This window comes from Ambystoma mexicanum (assembly GCF_040938575.1).
Source record: "Ambystoma mexicanum isolate Mex_15411 chromosome 12 unlocalized genomic scaffold, UKY_AmexF1_1 Mex_chr12_unloc.2, whole genome shotgun sequence".
Lineage (NCBI taxonomy): Eukaryota > Metazoa > Chordata > Amphibia > Caudata > Ambystomatidae > Ambystoma > Ambystoma mexicanum.
In genome coordinates this window covers 10,040,434-10,059,498 of record NW_027182323.1, presented here as the reverse complement: position 1 = coordinate 10,059,498, position 19,065 = coordinate 10,040,434, and the positions used below count along the sequence as shown (strand labels likewise).

The window sequence follows — 19,065 nt, the reverse complement described above, 5'->3', positions numbered from 1 at the left end:
TATTCATAAGTAGAAACAGACATATGATGGTTCTAGGTGGTCATATGGTGTACTTCATAAACCTAATTAATGCAAGTACCTCTTGGTTTTGCACCATGCTTCAGTAACAACCATGATGGGATCGGCTTTATGAATGGGGTGTTGTTTTAATGGAAGGGCACCTTGCAGTGATTGTCACAGGCAATGGGGGCAATTAGAATTCAAAGAGATGGAGGTTAACTTTCATTGTAATAGGGTAGGGCATGAAACTAGTACTGTATACCATCGGGGGAATAACAGGACTCTGGAAAGTTTCAACACACTCTTCATAGAAAGTATACACATGGCTATGGTGACCTTCATAGCTATCGGTTCCTAGTCATTCATTTACTGATGACACGTAAAAGGGATGCACACGCAATGTTGAAATATGTTCAGCTTGGCTAAAAAGGACATACGTGTCCCCCTAGACTTATCTATAGTGATGGCTAGAATAAGAACAGAAGAAAGGTACTGCAGAGTGATTTAATGGAGACGTGACGCAACTCCCCGACTTCAGAACTCACTCAATTTTAAATACATGAACAATTTCTGAATTAGCACAGGTTGTTCACATGCAACCTTCGTTATTCCCAAGATAACCTGTGTAACTGGGGCTAGGGTAAACAGCGCTGGAGCAGTGCAGCAGCCTATCCCCGAGGTGCATCGTTGCAAACCCTGAAGTTTTTTTATCATATGCCATCTCAGGAAATGTGTGTGATTGGTGTTTCAAAATTAGAGACTCTGACAACGTCATCTTTATAACAGATATAGACATAGATTCACACAGGGTATTGTGTACGTTTGCAGATAGTCATATTAATGCACTCTGCCACACTCTATGTCCATCTATGATACTAAAGCACTTAAATGCACAGGACATGGTCATCCATGTCTTATGCAAGTCCTTTCTATTGCGCACAGTCTAGCCAGCCACGTCCATGAGGCACACGGTATAATTGAATGCATTTCTTTTGTACTATATGCTATAACATAGTGGTACAATCCTCCCTTTCACGTACACCACATCCCTTAAACATCTGTGCCCTTTTCTCAGCCACCAATGCTCTCTCTTCCCAAATGTCCACCCAGATGCTTTTCCTATTTCCCAGATGTTAAGGCGCTCTGTTTGGTCCATCAGGGTTTGTATGGCCAGGGGGCAGAATAAATTCCTGCCTTACATCCCGAGCCGAGCTTTGCGGTCAGCTAACGCCTTTCTGATGACTGTTCCTACGGTCAGGTATAGCCGTATTGGCGGCCGCTCCTCTTCAGTGGCCGATGTAGCTCTCTTGAACCGTCTCTATCCTTCGCTTAGAACTACCCCTGTTCACTGTGCATTGAGCAAAGCTCTTAAAACGCTCCTCTTTTAGGCTTTTTCTTTCGCTGTGTTACAGCGAACATCAAGATGCTTTTGGGCGAACTTTGTGCTTTATCAATAAAATTCAATCCAACACATACACTGAGTTAATCCAAGAGGTTTGACGGAAGCCATGTCTGTATTTTGGGGGAAAATTAACAGAGAAGAGACAAGACATTAAAAGCAGATGTGACACTATAGATGACTGTTTGGCCCAGACCTATTTCTATTCGAAGCACTACTGATATAAGTACCAACCTTATTCTCCCACGAAGCGAAGAAAACGTTTATACATTCCTTTGGGGAGGGAAGAAATCGGGCATAGCATACTCAGTGCTGACCAGGAGGAAGGTGGAGTAGGCCTCCCAGACTTAAAGGAGTACTATGGAGAGCCCCAACTTCGGATTGTCGTAGATATTTTAAAGGAGAGTAAATACAAACAATGGGTAGACCTTGACAATTGTTTGTTGTCTCCAGTCACCCTGGGTAAGTGCTTGTGGGTTCCCCACAGGCAATTAGCGGTTGGAATATGGATGCACCCCATTCTTGCCACATTATGGCGATTGTGGAGCAAATTGAAGGAAATGTAAGGAGTGACATCCTGGCCCTCACCTCTTAGTTTTTTGTGGGCCCCTCCAATTAGGGATAAAATACACAAACCGGCCGGGTATCAGCCCCACTATAAAGTTGGACTGATGACAGCGGGCCAGTTATGTCAGGAAGGTACATTCTTGAGCAAGATGGAATTGGATGAGGTGTTGCATGAAAAGTTTATGCCCACATTTATGTTTTTACAACTGAAAGGTGTTTCAACAGATCGTTGTTGAGAAGGGTATCTAAATCGGTCGTTTACACCATTCAAGCAAGTCTTAGATAAGCAAACAGGCTCTAGAGGCCTCATCGCAAACTTATATAATGCATTGATAGCCAGAAGATGCACGCACTCTCCCAGAGCTAAAGTATTATGGGACAGAGACTTGGGTATACAAGAAGGCGAAGATTTATGGCTAACCATCTATTGGACGGTTTGGTCATCGACGATTGCTGTGCAATATGAAATGCATAATTACAATTTGCTTCAAAGATGGCAATTGACCCCATAGAGATTAGCCAAGGTGCATCAGGGGCTAAGTCTGCTATGTTGGAGAGGGTGTGGTAACATCGGTACCTATTGGCATATTTGGTGGGAATGTCTATTAGTCCAATTGTTTTGGAAAGAGGTTTTTGCAAGGGGAAATGAAATAGATGGAATTGAAAGTCCCCTTTCCTCGATGCTGTTACTATTTGATCAATAGGAAGTGGGAGATCTGCATATCAGATTGGCCCATATGGCAAGGAATTTACTGTTATCGGAGGGTGTGTATGGCAAACCACTCGAAGAGCCTACATCTTCCGACACAGAGAGAATGGATCAGTAAGCTTTTCAAATATTTGAGATGGAGAGCATGATAGACTCAGAATGGCTTCCATTTATATTGTTTTTTTTTTATTTTTTTAAATAACTTTATTTCTTATTTTCAACAATAGTCAACAAACAACAGTAACATCAACTAAAGTCATTGAACTGCATAACATACAATAGTGGGAAGCAATACAACAGAAATTCATATCATAACCCCGTATCCCACCATCATAAACTGTAAAATCAATCAAAAATCAAATCAAATGTACCAAACAAACAACAACATACTAACAAGACCACACAAACAACCACTCAAACAACACAAAACCCCCCACCCCCAAAACTACAGTACTTGAAAGTAAACCAGTGCACTCCACTCCATAACACAACTTAGCCTTATCCATAAAGATCATCCAACTCCCCCCACATTTCATCATAAAGGTCTGCCTTATCTCGTTTTACGAAACATTGTCCTTTCAAACCTCGATAAAGCTCTAACATCCAAAATCCACTCCTCCACTGTCGGCTTTTTCCGTGTCTTCCAGACCTTCAACACCTGTTTGGCTGCCACCAACAAAACTTTACGCACTGCACACAACGTCACCCAACTCACAGTACGCCCACCTCCATAAGACAAAAATATAACTGCCAAGGGATTGCATGGATAGACAATATTCCAGATCTGGTCGATCCTGTCAAGAACCTCCCTCCAAAAGCCTCCACCCTTTCACAATGCCATAACATATGTAACAGAGTACCCCGTTCTTTCCCACAACCCCAACATAAAGCATCATCAACCAAACCTAATTTGCACATACATGCTGGAGTCCAATAGATCCTGCCCACTATCCTTTGATGGATGTAGCGTAATTGCAAATCCACTTTGGCTGTCGTCGGCACTCTCCAAATCTTATGCCATTCTCTCAATGCTACCTCCCTACCCAACTCCTCTGTCCATGATAACCTCAACTTTTCCCACGAATCCAACCATTGCCTGTCCGGAAGCATAAACTGCGTAAACGTAGACACCCTTTGGAAACCCATCTCCAAAAGACCAAAGTTCTCCGGCTTTTTCAAAAAAGGAGCATCCAACATCTCTCTCCGCTCAACGAGTAAAGCCACCAAAATATTATACCTCCGCAACTCCCTGTTCCTCAAATCAAATTTCTCTACCAAACTCTCAAAAGGCACTACCCCAGCCTCATTCCACACATCTCCAATAGTCAAAACCCCTCTCTGAATCCAAGTCTTCCAAGACAGTACCTTATTATCAAACAGCAGACCAGGATTATGCCAAAGTGAGGCCTCCTCATAAAGATATAAACCCTGACCAGTACCAACAATCCACGACGACAACGCCTCTTTAGTAGCCAACACAGATTTCAAACACTCTACCTTCTTAGGCAACTTCCCAAAAGAAAATAAACATTTAATATCATAAGGCAAAAACCGCTGCATCTCAATTTGTACCCACCACGACATCCGGTTCAGATCAATACCATAGTAACAAGACTCTTCAACAAGAAACCACTACAATAATTTCTCAAAACCGGATACCCAAATCCTCCATCTTTAACACTCTTGACCATAATGTACCAGGGAATCCTGGCCCTCTTAGTAATGCCTTAGCATCTAAGATTTTAAATGTAATATTCTCATCTCTCGACAAAGCATAACTCTGTTGTAAGTCACCAAGTACCCTTTCAAGCTCCACCAATCTGGCTTCACCCCCCCTACGCATCCGTGCAGTCCAGTTCATCAGTTCCCCTCTAACAGAAGCTTTAAAAGCATCCCACACCACCATATTGTCTGCCGTACCCTCATTCATCTAAAAAAAAAAAAAAAAACAGGTATGAAAATCATTAATGCGTCCACAGCATCCTGGTTACTTAACACAACAGGTTTCAACCTCCATCTACTAAGATCCTGCCTCTCAGCAAATAACATCAACTTGGTCATTACCATTGAGTGATCCGAAATGTGCCGTTCACCCATAAACACCTCCCTTACATTCTCAACCAGTCTATCCGACATCAATATGTAGTCAAGCCTAGAATAAGAATCATGTACCAGTGAATAAAATAAGAACCCCCTATCCCTCCAATGAAAATGTCTCCAGGTATCCACCAAGTTATAAACATCCAAAAAGTCTCGAAACTCCCTACTCGATTTTTGCCCAGTAAACCTGCACATCGATGACCTATCCATCTTGGGGTCAATCACACAATTAAAATCCCCTCCCAAAACAATAATTTCACCTCCCATATCACTAAGCCTCCCCTTTAGCGAATCAAAAAAGGGCCCCCCACCCGCACATGGCACATACACAGATCCCACAGTTAACAGCAAGCCCTCACATTTAAGATCAATAAGTATAATACGCCCCTTGTCATCCATACTCACTTTTTCAACACATGCATTCAAGCCTTTCTTCAACAATATTCCAACAACTCGGGAGTTGGAGGAGTAGCAATTCAAGAAAACCTTTGTATATCTCGAATTATTCAGTGAATCACCAGACCCATCAATTAAATGTGTTTCTTGCAAGATCGCCACATCAACTTTCTCCCTCCAAAGTTTAGCCAAAATGTTCTTCCTCTTCCGCACACAGTTCAACCCTTACACATTCCAAATACACAACGAAACAGGCCCCTTCATAACTCACTAAAACACTCCATATCTCCACATAGACTCATAACTATCATTCGTCCACAAACCATCTATTAAACACTGTGACAATCATCCAGCCCATCCCATAAAGTGGAGCAACACATGTCTCAACCCCCCACCCCGCTCTACACATAAAACAAAAAACACACACACAGTCAAGACAGCCTTAATTGTAAGAAACCCAGTATAACATAGGTCTCAACAAAATACCATTATGTACAAAATCATAACCCATTCCAACTATCACCTCAGAACCCTATGCCCAATATTTTCACTATCAGAATAACCTCCTCAAAAATCCTCAGCAACAAGTCCCAGAACCCACACCAAAACCAACAAACATCTGCAACAAGACTTCAACTACTATTTATAGTGTAAAAGCATGGATAAGTACCAACCCTTCCACCAAACGTCAACACCCCAAATAGAACTATTGACAACAGCCATCCCAAGCCTGCATGCGCAAACTGGAATTAAGATAAACAAATTGGAAGCCAACTCAAACAAAAGGAGCCCAAATCTAAACAGCAGTTGCTCCAACCACCCCTTCCCCACCAGTGCCATTGCACAACAGCACAGTCATCAATCACAAAGCACACATCCCCATAAAAAATGCCAATCCCACCATTACTCTCCCATAGGGCCAGAATATAAGGGAAAAGATGCAACAATTAAACAGCACCCACCCCTGTTCACCGCCATGACCATTGAGCACATGCCTTCCATCAAATAAGATACGACATGCATAGCAGAATCCACAGAGTCTCTATCTACCGTAAGACTCCATCAAAAGGCATTAAATGTCCGTTGAACAGTATAGTTCATAACAAGAACATGCAAACAGTAGATAATGCATTCAAAGCATTAGTCTGCAGACGGACCAACTCTCAACCAACCAACGCTCACACACTGAAACAAAAGGTCAGCATAAGGTACTTCCTGGACGGAATGCAGGCAGAATCCAGGCATGCACTAGTCCACACACCAGCACATATCAGGGCATATCACTTCTTCTCCCCATTTATATTGTTTAATTGAAGGATAAAGTCATGAGATGGGTGTAAACGAGCATGCCAGTAAGTCTGGACTAAAAGCAGTGTACAACAAGTTAACATCAACTCGGTTGCTGATGTACATTTGATTTCCCCATACACCTGAGAGGTCCTGGGTTGGTTACCTTCTTTGATGATTAAATCATCTTTGTTGCCCTTGATACAGGCAGAAGAGGCTTGAAGTGAGTGGCAACAGAAAGATATGTATTAGTCTCTTTGGGACAGCTCATAAGGCAATCAGCAGCCTATCCTGCCACACATAGCTCTGCAGGGACGTTGGTGGGCAAAATGAAGACGTGTGTTGATCGAGATGGTTATACTTATAATTGATCGGACTTAAAATCTCAAATCGCCCAAAAATGTTCTGGTAAATACTTATACCTTCCTAGGTATGGAGATGGTTCATCATGCCAGGTATGAGCCCGGATAGCTCAGTGATACTTTGTTTTTCACTTTTAAAGAAAGCAACACATAATTATTATTTCACCTTTCTCAAGCAATTGAGGTGCACTGGCAGTCATCTGTGGTACATATTAAAGTACTGGAATAGCAGGTTGTTCTGACGACCAGGGCTGAGAAATGGCTGGAATAACAGGGCAGCATGAGGTCATGATTGAGGTGCACGGACAGAGCTATCTGTGTGTGAGCAGTGCTAGATTACTTTGGGGGTGCTGTTTATGGTAATGTACATTTGATTTCCCAATACCCCAGAGAGGTCCTGGGTTGGTTACCTTCTTTGATGATTAAATCATTTTTGTTGCCCTTGATACATGTTGCACCCCGGAAAAAGGGAGGGTGGGTGGAGTTTGCTAAAGTTGGTTGATTGACAGAGATAGCAATATGTTTGCTTTGGCAGGTGTGCAGGATTATTGTTGCTGTTGACTTGCTAACACTCTGTGATGTCATGTCATTCTCGACGTGCATTTCGTTTTTGTTGCTCCCGAAAAAAAAAATCAATGAAGAGTTAATTACATTTTGTTTTTTAAAAGCAGATGTGAATGTCTGTCCCAGTTACTTTTTATGAGCCACAGGCTTTTAGGGTGCATCAGTAACCCTTGTGCATGGGTGGCTGCAAAGAACCTTACTTGATTGCGAGTGATGAAAAGTGTTGAGTATTCCAGTTCATAGGAGCACATTTATACAGGCATATTTTCTCTGTCTTGCTGGGACTGTCTTATTGATAATTCTGCATGAAGACTTACGAAAAGAAATTAACAAAATATTAACATGATGTGAAATAAAATGCGAGGATGCAGGCTTTAACACAATTATTTATGAAGATGATGCAAAGTATCCGCTGTACCACTGAGCGACTGCCCATGTGAGTTATTACAGTATATATGTGAGCTGCTTGCCACAGTATTTTCATGCTGCAAAGTAAATGGAGGCTGGAAAAAAGATTTGTAAAGTGAAATCGAAATTGATCTGCATTGCAGGACCGAGATTGTTTCTGGCATCCAGTCATTGCTTTTGGAATTCCTATGAAAGAAATGTATGGAACACATGCCACAGCCAGAAATTCATGATGGCACTTGCAGGTACATGTGGGACATGGTTCACATATATATATATGCTCCCTGGTGGTCTAGTGGTTAGGGAGAGCGCCGCGGCCCGGGTTCGATTCCCGGTCAGGGAAAGCACATTTTTTTTTATCCTAAATTGTTATTATTAGTGTGATTGGTTTTCTGTTTGAACGTATTTTCATAAATGTTTACTTCGCTATGGTATTTCAACTTAAAAGTACAGAGACCATCCCAAAATGTGATGAATGAGTTCGATAAGAGAACGTATCTCATTCACTGTAGTCTTGAGAAAACAGTAACTTTGTACATTTTTTTTGGTCAGTGTACTGCTGCTAAAACGCGGACAGAAACAGCCCTTGCAGACTTCTTGGTAATTTAGGCGAACAGGTATGGACCATTACTGTCAGCACGCGTGTAAGCCGTCCGTTTTGTCATCTCTGATATGTCTCTCTTACCAGTGGTATTTCGGAATCGTTTACTCTTCCGTGCTAGGGTGGATAAAAGGAAAAGGAAAGCTCCGCTTGTTGTGATTTGAGAAATACAACACTACACTGAGTAACCCTTGCTGTACTGGTGATACTGGGCGGGCGCCCTTCATACTGGGAGGAGACGGGCAGAAGAGGCTTGAAGTGAGTGGCAATAGAAGGATATGTATTAGTCTCTTTGGGACAGCTCATAAGCCAATCAGCAGCCTATCCTGCCACACAAAGCTCTGCAGGGACGTTGGTGGGCAAAATGAAGACGTGTGTTGATCGAGATGGTTATACTTATAATTGATCGGACTTAAAAAGTCAAATCACACAAAAGTGTTCTGGTAAATACTTATACTTACCTAGGTATGCAGATGGCATGTCAGTTCATAAATGGGCCCGGATAGCTCAGTCGGTAGAGCATCAGACTTTTAATCTGAGGGTCTAGGGTTCAAGTCCCTATTCGGACGGATATTTTGTTTTTCACTTTTAAAGAAAGCAACACAGAATTATTATTTCACCTTTGTCAAGCAATTGAGGTTCACTGGCAGTCGTCTGTGGTACATATTAAAGTACTGGAATAGCAGGTTGTTCTGGCGATCAGGACCGAGAAATGGCTGGACTATCACAGGCAGCATAAGGTCATGATTGAGTTGCACTGACAGAGCTATCTGTGTGTGAGCAGTGCTAGATTACTTTTGGGTGCTGTTTATGGTAATTGAGGTGTGTTGTGCACAGCTAGGCGTGGGTCCCTGGTGGTGAAGAAACTGGGTGTTTTGCGGGCCAGGTTTGAGGTGCATTGGCAGAGCTGTGTAGGGGCAGGGATTGTCGACAGGCACGTGAGAGTTGAGGTACACTAGCAAAATAGTTGGATCCAGTTCTGACATTGGAGGTGATGCCACAGCTCCGGATTGAGGTGCATTGATGGAGCTGTTCGTAGAGAACGTGGCCATCAAAACAGGTCTAGGAAGTGGAGGACATTGGTAATGATTGCAACTTCTTACCCTACCCCAAAAACCCAATGATGAATAATTAGGGATGAGGTGCCAGCAACTCTACGCCCCAATACATGACTTAAAAGGCCCCTCTTATAGAAAAAACAAAGATACTCACGGAATAGGGGCTGTGACATATTTAGCTGTGAACTATCCTTCAGCAAAGTAAGGGATAGGGGATGTAGCTCAGTGGTAGAGCGCATGCTTCGCATGTATGAGGCCCCGGGTTCAATCCCCGGCATCTCCAGGTTTTTCTTTTGGCTTTAATCGTTTCTTTTAAACAATGATAAATTCTGTCCATAGCCACAAGGGTAGAGACAACGTCCTCGAAAACCTAAGCTTGGTTGAGATCAAAGCGAAGCGAAGAAAACGTTTATACATTCCTTTGGGGAGGGAAGAAATCGCGCATAGCATACTCAGTGCTGACCAGGAGGAAGGTGGAGTAGGCCTCCCAGACTTAAAGGAGTACTATGGAGAGCCCCAACTTCGGATTGTCGTAGATATTTTAAAGGAGAGTAAATACAAACAATGGGTAGACCTTGACAATTGTTTGTTGTCTCCAGTCACCCTGGGTAAGTGCTTGTGGGTTCCCCACAGGCAATTAGCGGTTGGAATATGGATGCACCCCATTCTTGCCACATTATGGCGATTGTGGAGCAAATTGAAGGAAATGTAAGGAGTGACATCCTGGCCCTCACCTCTTAGTTTTTTGTGGGCCCCTCCAATTAGGGATAAAATACACAAACCGGCCGGGTATCAGCCCCACTATAAAGTTGGACTGCTGACAGCGGGCCAGTTATGTCAGGAAGGTACATTCTTGAGCAAGACGGAATTGGATGAGGTGTTGCATGAAAAGTTTATGCCCACATTTATGTTTTTACAACTGAAAGGTGTTTCAACAGATCGTTGTTGAGAAGGGTATCTAAATCGGTCGTTTACACCATTCAAGCAAGTCTTAGATAAGCAAACAGGCTCTAGAGGCCTCATCGCAAACTTATATAATGCATTGATAGCCAGAAGATGCACGCACTCTCCCAGAGCTAAAGTATTATGGGACAGAGACTTGGGTATACAAGAAGGCGAAGATTTATGGCTAACCATCTATTGGACGGTTTGGTCATCGACGATTGCTGTGCAATATGAAATGCATAATTACAATTTGCTTCAAAGATGGCAATTGACCCCATAGAGATTAGCCAAGGTGCATCAGGGGCTAAGTCTGCTATGTTGGAGAGGGTGTGGTAACATCGGTACCTATTGGCATATTTGGTGGGAATGTCTATTAGTCCAATTGTTTTGGAAAGAGGTTTTTGCAAGGGGAAATGAAATAGATGGTAAATACTTATACTTACCTAGGTATGCAGATGGCATGTCAGTTCATAAATGGGCCCGGATAGCTCAGTCGGTAGAGCATCAGACTTTTAATCTGAGGGTCTAGGGTTCAAGTCCCTATTCGGGCGGATATTTTGTTTTTCACTTTTAAAGAAAGCAACACAGAATTATTATTTCACCTTTGTCAAGCAATTGAGGTTCACTGGCAGTCGTCTGTGGTACATATTAAAGTACTGGAATAGCAGGTTGTTCTGGCGATCAGGACCGAGAAATGGCTGGACTATCACAGGCAGCATAAGGTCATGATTGAGTTGCACTGACAGAGCTATCTGTGTGTGAGCAGTGCTAGATTACTTTTGGGTGCTGTTTATGGTAATTGAGGTGTGTTGTGCACAGCTAGGCGTGGGTCCCTGGTGGTGAAGAAACTGGGTGTTTTGCGGGCCAGGTTTGAGGTGCATTGGCAGAGCTGTGTAGGGGCAGGGATTGTCGACAGGCACGTGAGAGTTGAGGTACACTAGCAAAATAGTTGGATCCAGTTCTGACATTGGAGGTGATGCCACAGCTCCGGATTGAGGTGCATTGATGGAGCTGTTCGTAGAGAACGTGGCCATCAAAACAGGTCTAGGAAGTGGAGGACATTGGTAATGATTGCAACTTCTTACCCTACCCCAAAAACCCAATGATGAATAATTAGGGATGAGGTGCCAGCAACTCTACGCCCCAATACATGACTTAAAAGGCCCCTCTTATAGAAAAAACAAAGATACTCACGGAATGGGGGCTGTGACATATTTAGCTGTGAACTATCCTTCAGCAAAGTAAGGGACAGGGGATGTAGCTCAGTGGTAGAGCGCATGCTTCGCATGTATGAGGCCCCGGGTTCAATCCCCGGCATCTCCAGGTTTTTCTTTTGGCTTTAATCGTTTCTTTTAAACAATGATAAATTCTGTCCATAGCCACAAGGGTAGAGACAACGTCCTCGAAAACCTAAGCTTGGTTGAGATCAAGCAAATTACGTTTACCATTTTCATCATTAACAATCTGTGGGCCATGACACTAAAATATATTTAAAAAGTAGCATATCGAGATCCACAAAAGAAATATCAATATTTTTGTGGACATTCATCAGTGATAGAACTTGTTTTGCTCTTTGTGTGACTTTGCTGCTGGACACCACTCACAATCAGGAGCATGTGGGGTGCTTGTGTTGCTGAGGGATTGTATGGGTTCTGTGTGAATGTGCACCCCACATCTAGCCCTCTTATCTGGGCTAGAATGTGGAATTCCTGTGTGAAAAGGATTGTGTCCTGTGTATGAGTAAAGTTAGGCGCATGTGTAAAGCAGTCATCGGTCAATATAGGCATATTGTCGATAAAACCAACCAGGTAATGACAGAAGTGCAGGCCAGCGCCAGTGTTGTGAAAAATGTTAATGCAAAAATTCCCAAATACGGAACGCACCTCCAAGCACCACAGAAGACTCTCTATTTTCTGCCTTCTTACCTCCCTCTCTTCCTCAGTCCTGCATCCCTCCTTCCATTTTCCCCCATCCCATCCTCCCTCTTTTGTTTTTTTCCTTCCTCCAAGGCCCTTTGGAACAGATGCAATCGCCCATGTATATTGCAGTGCCATACCCAGTTTCCATTGGGTAGAGGGAAACAACACATGAGAAGGGAGACAGCTATTAACTGTCCATGGCCATTCTAATCTGTTTGGCTATTCCCACCCACTACGTGCCCCTCTACACCCAACACGCATTCTCCTGATATCTCTATGTGCTAGATTTGTGATAGAGTGACTTCGGTAAATTTCGGCCTGCCAATGTTATTTCTAAGCAGTCTGATGAGTGTTAATTGCTTAAGCGCAGTTGTAAAATTCATTGTAAATTCGCTGTTCGTGTATAGAAATACCTGAACAAAGTGTGCTTTCAGGCACTTGATTTTTATCTGTTTCTTGCAGGTCCTGTTAAAAACAGGCACTGACACGGGAAATAGTTTTTGCTTGTGCATAGGAATTGTATATGTTTTTTGTGAGACACTGCTATCTTATGCCCATGTATAGGTTCAGCTGTTTTCGTAAGGTACTGCCAGTAAGCAGTGGCTGGCAAATGCCTAACCCATGCCAACACAATAGCCAAAACTGTTGGCTTTGCCAATGCTTGTTTTAATTATGTTTTTAAGGCTCGATGAATTTCCGAAGGCACTGTTTGCAAGGTGGATATTATCAATAGCCGGATGACAATTTGAAACATTTTTGAATGAAACCCAGTGTGGCATTAGCTCAAAAAATGTGTTGAGTGGAACATGGGAGGGATGCATGGCTAACTATTCATAAGTAGAAACAGACATATGATGGTTCTAGGTGGTCATATGGTGTACTTCATAAACCTAATTAATGCAAGTACCTCTTGGTTTTGCACCATGCTTCAGTAACAACCATGATGGGATCGGCTTTATGAATGGGGTGTTGTTTTAATGGAAGGGCACCTTGCAGTGATTGTCACAGGCAATGGGGGCAATTAGAATTCAAAGAGATGGAGGTTAACTTTCATTGTAATAGGGTAGGGCATGAAACTAGTACTGTATACCATCGGGGGAATAACAGGACTCTGGAAAGTTTCAACACACTCTTCATAGAAAGTATACACATGGCTATGGTGACCTTCATAGCTATCGGTTCCTAGTCATTCATTTACTGATGACACGTAAAAGGGATGCACACGCAATGTCGAAATATGTTCAGCTTGGCTAAAAAGGACATACGTGTCCCCCTAGACTTATCTATAGTGATGGCTAGAATAAGAACAGAAGAAAGGTACTGCAGAGTGATTTAATGGAGACGTGACGCAACTCCCCGACTTCAGAACTCACTCAATTTTAAATACATGAACAATTTCTGAATTAGCACAGGTTGTTCACATGCAACCTTCGTTATTCCCAAGATAACCTGTGTAACTGGGGCTAGGGTAAACAGCGCTGGAGCAGTGCAGCAGCCTATCCCCGAGGTGCATCGTTGCAAACCCTGAAGTTTTTTTATCATATGCCATCTCAGGAAATGTGTGTGATTGGTGTTTCAAAATTAGAGACTCTGACAACGTCATCTTTATAACAGATATAGACATAGATTCACACAGGGTATTGTGTACGTTTGCAGATAGTCATATTAATGCACTCTGCCACACTCTATGTCCATCTATGATACTAAAGCACTTAAATGCACAGGACATGGTCATCCATGTCTTATGCAAGTCCTTTCTATTGCGCACAGTCTAGCCAGCCACGTCCATGAGGCACACGGTATAATTGAATGCATTTCTTTTGTACTATATGCTATAACATAGTGGTACAATCCTCCCTTTCACGTACACCACATCCCTTAAACATCTGTGCCCTTTTCTCAGCCACCAATGCTCTCTCTTCCCAAATGTCCACCCAGATGCTTTTCCTATTTCCCAGATGTTAAGGCGCTCTGTTTGGTCCATCAGGGTTTGTATGGCCAGGGGGCAGAATAAATTCCTGCCTTACATCCCGAGCCGAGCTTTGCGGTCAGCTAACGCCTGTCTGATGACTGTTCCTACGGTCAGGTATAGCCGTATTGGCGGCCGCTCCTCTTCAGTGGCCGATGTAGCTCTCTTGAACCGTCTCTATCCTTCGCTTAGAACTACCCCTGTTCACTGTGCATTGAGCAAAGCTCTTAAAACGCTCCTCTTTTAGGCTTTTTCTTTCGCTGTGTTACAGCGAACATCAAGATGCTTTTGGGCGAACTTTGCGCTTTATCAATAAAATTCAATCCAACACATACACTGAGTTAATCCAAGAGGTTTGACGGAAGCCATGTCTGTATTTTGGGGGAAAATTAACAGAGAAGAGACAAGACATTAAAAGCAGATGTGACACTATAGATGACTGTTTGGCCCAGACCTATTTCTATTCGAAGCACTACTGATATAAGTACCAACCTTATTCTCCCACGAAGCGAAGAAAACGTTTATACATTCCTTTGGGGAGGGAAGAAATCGCGCATAGCATACTCAGTGCTGACCAGGAGGAAGGTGGAGTAGGCCTCCCAGACTTAAAGGAGTACTATGGAGAGCCCCAACTTCGGATTGTCGTAGATATTTTAAAGGAGAGTAAATACAAACAATGGGTAGACCTTGACAATTGTTTGTTGTCTCCAGTCACCCTGGGTAAGTGCTTGTGGGTTCCCCACAGGCAATTAGCGGTTGGAATATGGATGCACCCCATTCTTGCCACATTATGGCGATTGTGGAGCAAATTGAAGGAAATGTAAGGAGTGACATCCTGGCCCTCACCTCTTAGTTTTTTGTGGGCCCCTCCAATTAGGGATAAAATACACAAACCGGCCGGGTATCAGCCCCACTATAAAGTTGGACTGCTGACAGCGGGCCAGTTATGTCAGGAAGGTACATTCTTGAGCAAGACGGAATTGGATGAGGTGTTGCATGAAAAGTTTATGCCCACATTTATGTTTTTACAACTGAAAGGTGTTTCAACAGATCGTTGTTGAGAAGGGTATCTAAATCGGTCGTTTACACCATTCAAGCAAGTCTTAGATAAGCAAACAGGCTCTAGAGGCCTCATCGCAAACTTATATAATGCATTGATAGCCAGAAGATGCACGCACTCTCCCAGAGCTAAAGTATTATGGGACAGAGACTTGGGTATACAAGAAGGCGAAGATTTATGGCTAACCATCTATTGGACGGTTTGGTCATCGACGATTGCTGTGCAATATGAAATGCATAATTACAATTTGCTTCAAAGATGGCAATTGACCCCATAGAGATTAGCCAAGGTGCATCAGGGGCTAAGTCTGCTATGTTGGAGAGGGTGTGGTAACATCGGTACCTATTGGCATATTTGGTGGGAATGTCTATTAGTCCAATTGTTTTGGAAAGAGGTTTTTGCAAGGGGAAATGAAATAGATGGTAAATACTTATACTTACCTAGGTATGCAGATGGCATGTCAGTTCATAAATGGGCCCGGATAGCTCAGTCGGTAGAGCATCAGACTTTTAATCTGAGGGTCTAGGGTTCAAGTCCCTATTCGGGCGGATATTTTGTTTTTCACTTTTAAAGAAAGCAACACAGAATTATTATTTCACCTTTGTCAAGCAATTGAGGTTCACTGGCAGTCGTCTGTGGTACATATTAAAGTACTGGAATAGCAGGTTGTTCTGGCGATCAGGACCGAGAAATGGCTGGACTATCACAGGCAGCATAAGGTCATGATTGAGTTGCACTGACAGAGCTATCTGTGTGTGAGCAGTGCTAGATTACTTTTGGGTGCTGTTTATGGTAATTGAGGTGTGTTGTGCACAGCTAGGCGTGGGTCCCTGGTGGTGAAGAAACTGGGTGTTTTGCGGGCCAGGTTTGAGGTGCATTGGCAGAGCTGTGTAGGGGCAGGGATTGTCGACAGGCACGTGAGAGTTGAGGTACACTAGCAAAATAGTTGGATCCAGTTCTGACATTGGAGGTGATGCCACAGCTCCGGATTGAGGTGCATTGATGGAGCTGTTCGTAGAGAACGTGGCCATCAAAACAGGTCTAGGAAGTGGAGGACATTGGTAATGATTGCAACTTCTTACCCTACCCCAAAAACCCAATGATGAATAATTAGGGATGAGGTGCCAGCAACTCTACGCCCCAATACATGACTTAAAAGGCCCCTCTTATAGAAAAAACAAAGATACTCACGGAATGGGGGCTGTGACATATTTAGCTGTGAACTATCCTTCAGCAAAGTAAGGGACAGGGGATGTAGCTCAGTGGTAGAGCGCATGCTTCGCATGTATGAGGCCCCGGGTTCAATCCCCGGCATCTCCAGGTTTTTCTTTTGGCTTTAATCGTTTCTTTTAAACAATGATAAATTCTGTCCATAGCCACAAGGGTAGAGACAACGTCCTCGAAAACCTAAGCTTGGTTGAGATCAAGCAAATTACGTTTACCATTTTCATCATTAACAATCTGTGGGCCATGACACTAAAATATATTTAAAAAGTAGCATATCGAGATCCACAAAAGAAATATCAATATTTTTGTGGACATTCATCAGTGATAGAACTTGTTTTGCTCTTTGTGTGACTTTGCTGCTGGACACCACTCACAATCAGGAGCATGTGGGGTGCTTGTGTTGCTGAGGGATTGTATGGGTTCTGTGTGAATGTGCACCCCACATCTAGCCCTCTTATCTGGGCTAGAATGTGGAATTCCTGTGTGAAAAGGATTGTGTCCTGTGTATGAGTAAAGTTAGGCGCATGTGTAAAGCAGTCATCGGTCAATATAGGCATATTGTCGATAAAACCAACCAGGTAATGACAGAAGTGCAGGCCAGCGCCAGTGTTGTGAAAAATGTTAATGCAAAAATTCCCAAATACGGAACGCACCTCCAAGCACCACAGAAGACTCTCTATTTTCTGCCTTCTTACCTCCCTCTCTTCCTCAGTCCTGCATCCCTCCTTCCATTTTCCCCCATCCCATCCTCCCTCTTTTGTTTTTTTCCTTCCTCCAAGGCCCTTTGGAACAGATGCAATCGCCCATGTATATTGCAGTGCCATACCCAGTTTCCATTGGGTAGAGGGAAACAACACATGAGAAGGGAGACAGCTATTAACTGTCCATGGCCATTCTAATCTGTTTGGCTATTCCCACCCACTACGTGCCCCTCTACACCCAACACGCATTCTCCTGATATCTCTATGTGCTAGATTTGTGATAGAGTGACTTCGGTAAATTTCGGCCTGCCAATGTTATTTCTAAGCAGTCTGATGAGTGTTAATTGCTTAAGCGCAGTTGTAAAATTCATTGTAAATTCGCTGTTCGTGTATAGAAATACCTGAACAAAGTGTGCTTTCAGGCACTTGATTTTTATCTGTTTCTTGCAGGTCCTGTTAAAAACAGGCACTGACACGGGAAATAGTTTTTGCTTGTGCATAGGAATTGTATATGTTTTTTGTGAGACACTGCTATCTTATGCCCATGTATAGGTTCAGCTGTTTTCGTAAGGTACTGCCAGTAAGCAGTGGCTGGCAAATGCCTAACCCATGCCAACACAATAGCCAAAACTGTTGGCTTTGCCAATGCTTGTTTTAATTATGTTTTTAAGGCTCGATGAATTTCCGAAGGCACTGTTTGCAAGGTGGATATTATCAATAGCCGGATGACAATTTGAAACATTTTTGAATGAAACCCAGTGTGGCATTAGCTCAAAAAATGTGTTGAGTGGAACATGGGAGGGATGCATGGCTAACTATTCATAAGTAGAAACAGACATATGATGGTTCTAGGTGGTCATATGGTGTACTTCATAAACCTAATTAATGCAAGTACCTCTTGGTTTTGCACCATGCTTCAGTAACAACCATGATGGGATCGGCTTTATGAATGGGGTGTTGTTTTAATGGAAGGGCACCTTGCAGTGATTGTCACAGGCAATGGGGGCAATTAGAATTCAAAGAGATGGAGGTTAACTTTCATTGTAATAGGGTAGGGCATGAAACTAGTACTGTATACCATCGGGGGAATAACAGGACTCTGGAAAGTTTCAACACACTCTTCATAGAAAGTATACACATGGCTATGGTGACCTTCATAGCTATCGGTTCCTAGTCATTCATTTACTGATGACACGTAAAAGGGATGCACACGCAATGTCGAAATATGTTCAGCTTGGCTAAAAAGGACATACGTGTCCCCCTAGACTTATCTATAGTGATGGCTAGAATAAGAACAGAAGAAAGGTACTGCAGAGTGATTTAATGGAGACGTGACGCAACTCCCCGACTTCAGAACTCACTCAATTTTAAATACATGAACAATTTCTGAATTAGCACAGGTTGTTCACATGCAACCTTCGTTATTCCCAAGATAACCTGTGTAACTGGGGCTAGGGTAAACAGCGCTGGAGCAGTGCAGCAGCCTATCCCCGAGGTGCATCGTTGCAAACCCTGAAGTTTTTTTATCATATGCCATCTCAGGAAATGTGTGTGATTGGTGTTTCAAAATTAGAGACTCTGACAACGTCATCTTTATAACAGATATAGACATAGATTCACACAGGGTATTGTGTACGTTTGCAGATAGTCATATTAATGCACTCTGCCACACTCTATGTCCATCTATGATACTAAAGCACTTAAATGCACAGGACATGGTCATCCATGTCTTATGCAAGTCCTTTCTATTGCGCACAGTCTAGCCAGCCACGTCCATGAGGCACACGGTATAA

General features: G+C 43.0%; 3 non-coding genes across 3 annotated transcripts; all 3 read left to right on the top strand.

Moving 5' to 3' along the window:
- Positions 1–9,662: 9,662 nt before the first annotated feature.
- Positions 9,663–9,734, top strand: TRNAA-CGC (transfer RNA alanine (anticodon CGC)). Its single transcript has one exon. It is a non-coding gene; the product is annotated as a tRNA-Ala (tRNA).
- A 1,913-nt stretch (positions 9,735–11,647) lies between these two features.
- On the top strand, positions 11,648–11,719 carry TRNAA-CGC (transfer RNA alanine (anticodon CGC)). Its single transcript has one exon. It is a non-coding gene; the product is annotated as a tRNA-Ala (tRNA).
- Positions 11,720–16,592: 4,873 nt separating this feature from the next.
- TRNAA-CGC (transfer RNA alanine (anticodon CGC)) lies at positions 16,593–16,664 on the top strand. Its single transcript has one exon. It is a non-coding gene; the product is annotated as a tRNA-Ala (tRNA).
- Positions 16,665–19,065: the final 2,401 nt, after the last annotated feature.